The sequence below is a fragment of the Nylanderia fulva genome, unplaced genomic scaffold, assembly GCF_048542155.1.
Source record: "Nylanderia fulva isolate GAGA-0341 unplaced genomic scaffold, ASM4854215v1 Scaffold1171, whole genome shotgun sequence".
Classification (NCBI taxonomy): domain Eukaryota; kingdom Metazoa; phylum Arthropoda; class Insecta; order Hymenoptera; family Formicidae; genus Nylanderia; species Nylanderia fulva.
The window spans coordinates 1,765-4,932 of record NW_028189378.1 but is presented as its reverse complement, the minus strand read 5'-3'; the positions used below and the strand labels follow the sequence as shown (position 1 = coordinate 4,932).

Here is a 3,168-nt window from a genome sequence, read left to right as displayed (position 1 = left end):
GCGGGTTGATCCGTACAGGTTGCGACATGTTTGCGCGGCGTGTCAATCCGACGGGGTGAAATTTATCTATGTATTTCTAAGAATTATCAGCGATATCTAAATTTTCTCCGAAGATATCACACAAATATTTCTCGCGAATTAACAATTGCATCATCATCCCCACGAACAAAGGGATGATCGGGATATATAATGAGGACCGATGCAGCTGCCGGGCCATAGTACCACTGGCGAGCGCACGCTTCATTCGAGGTGCAAGAAAAAAAGTTTAGTGTGCAAAGAAGTTTTTTTGTAATAAGTGAATTTTTTACAAAAATGGAGAACATTGAGCGCGACCTGTTGGAGCGTTCCCGCCAAGTTGCTAACTTGGGCGAATATTTCGGATGGTTGCAAGAGTGCGAAGAGCTGGAAGAACGCAGCCGTGCCAAGCGTCCGCGTCTCTCGATTGGACATAGACAATCTCTCGTGGCGAGAATAGCGCGACTCGAGGGTGCGAAGGTGCGCTTGCAGAGACAGTATGTCGGTGAGTCCATGTTTAGTGGTGGATCCATACCTAGTGGCAGCGGCGGCGGATTCAGTGGCGGCGGCAATAACGCGCAAAGACTCGTTTGGCGCGAAATCGATACGGCGTTCGATAGCCGTATACTGACCGGTGCGGTAATTAACGCAGACCACATCGAACCGCGTCAGTTTTTGGAAAATGCCGCAGACATTGTAGTCGAGAACGTGGAGAATGTGCTACAGAGACACGCCAGTGTAAAAGTGAACACTGTTTTCAACGGTGAATTTGTGTCCGGTGACAAGCGCGCCAATAAAAGTATTAACACGAGAAACTTTGAACTCTTTCGCACGTCCGATGTACGAGAGTGGTACGAGCGCCGCGTAATCGAGCCCACGCTAGCATCGCTAGAAGAGTTCCAGGAACGCGATAGCGGTTGGGCATTGTCGCGGATAATAGATTTGACAGTAAATATCAACAAGTACAATCCAATGCGCGCGGGATGTCATGTCAAATTACCGCAAAAAATTATGGCAAAGAGAGCGGTGGTTAATGTGCAATCAGCGGACAATGCGTGTTTCGCATGGTCGGTGGTGGCCGCTCTTTACCCTGCTGAAAGAAACACGGGTCGAGAATCCTCTTATCCACATTACACAACAGTGCTGAATCTCCAAAACATTGAGTTTCCAGTGACTGTGAATCAAATTAAAAAGTTTGAACTTGCAAACGACATTTCCGTGAATGTGTACATCATCGAGAACGAGAACATCGTCCCGTTGCGTCTTTCGGAAAAAAAGAAGGACAGGCACGTCAATCTGCTGTACATGGAGGACGAAAACAGCGTTGGACATTTCGCGTGCATAAAAAATCTGTCTCGTCTCGTGAGCTCGTAACTGAGCAAACACACTGGTCAAAAATTTATTTGCGATCGGTAAGTATATAGTAAACTTAAATTATATTTAAAATATTTCTAATTAAATTTTTTATTTTTTATTTTTTTTTACAGATGCCTACATTATTTCAGAGCGGTGGATAAATTGCAGGCGCATATGGAAGATTGCGGGAAACTGAACGACTGCGCTATTCGGTTGCCGAGCGAGAATGACAAGTGGCTCAGTTTCGACAACTACACGAGGAAGGAGCGGCTGCCGTTTGTAGTGTACGCCGACCTCGAGTGTGTTTTGGCAAAGACCGAAGATGCCAAAAATCATCAACACCATCAAGTGTTCAGCATCGCATACTATTTACAGTGTTCGTACGACAGTTTGTTGTCCGCGTACAATTCCCCCCTTTTTTCCCCGTTTGCGTCGCAGGGGTTCGCCCGAACATTTTAAAAAAAATTTAGAAATCCCGTAAAAAATTTTTTAAGGGACCAATGCCCCCATGGAAAATTTTAAACCCGCCCTTACGAGTGGTTAAAATTTCCCCTCGCAAACGCATTGCCCACTTTTGGTAAAAAAACCGTTTGACGAAGACATAAAACCGTCCCCCGATCATTGCCACCTAAACCCGGGGGGGTACAGGGCCCCTTGCGCATTAAAAATTGGTAACTTAAAATTAAAAAGAATTTTTTTGTATCCCTATAGTCTTTCTTTTCCACAATCTGCCCCGGCTACGCCCGCGCATTTTATTATCGGGGACATACCCCCCACCCGTTCGAAGGGAAATCGAATTATTGCCGAAAAAAAAGGGAAAAAACTTTCTTCTCGAAGACTTTTAAAATTTCCACAAAAAAAAATTAAAAATTATTTTTAAATTTAAAAGGGTTTTAAATTATTCGTACAAGTTTCCTCAGGGGCAGTCTCGAAAATTTTTAGCGTCTTTTTTTTGGATAAAAAAACAAAAATTTTACTTTCTTTGGGGAATATCAAAATTTAATGGGTTAAATTTTTTAAATTTATTGACAGGGAAAGGGGGGTTTTTCCCCATACGAACATTGACTGCTGGCCGTTTAAAATTTGATCGGGGGCTCCTTAAGCTCGATCCCAAACCCGGGCTTACCAAAAACCCCCCGAAATCGTTTATTCTCGTTTGGGAAACCTTTGCAGCAATTAAGCAACGCCGTCGGGGAAGGGGCAGGGAAAAGAATACGTATTTAAATTTTTAACCAACAACAAGGGCCCAAAAGGGTTTTTCCCTTTTTAAAAACCTCAAACCACACCCGGTAGATTAGTCTTACTTTTCGGGGATCCATTTTCCCCCCCAAGTCGAGGGAATTTGGCCCCTTTAAGGTAAATCCCCAAATCCGGGAAACGATCGGCTCGTTCGAGTGGGTTTTACTTTTAAAAAAACGGCTAAAACCGATTAAAAGCGCCCCATTAAAAAACTTTTTTTGTTCCTTCCGGTCGAAAATCAAAAATAAAGCAAACCCTTTTATTCCCAGGCGGACGGCTTTGGAGGGGAACTGTCCGATTAAATTTTGGGAAAATTTTTAAAAAATAAAATTCTGCCTTCTAACCGGGAAATAGACCCAAAGGGAAAACAAACAAAAAATTAATTAAACGGAACTTTTCTAAATTTGAGACCCCAAAGTTCCAAAATAAAAATTTAATTTCGAAACTTACATATGGAAAAAAAGCGAAAAAATCTAGGCCCGAAAAGACCTGAAGCGGAACGAACCCGCGTTTTTCACTTTCCGGGCGATTTGCTCTTATTTCCCCATATGAAATTTT

The 3,168-nt window shown here is 43.1% G+C and overlaps 1 pseudogene; it reads left to right on the top strand.

The window, feature by feature from the left end:
* The first annotated feature begins 528 nt into the window (after positions 1-528).
* On the top strand, positions 529-1,431 carry LOC146724775 (uncharacterized; annotated as a pseudogene).
* The last annotated feature ends 1,737 nt before the right edge of the window (positions 1,432-3,168 follow it).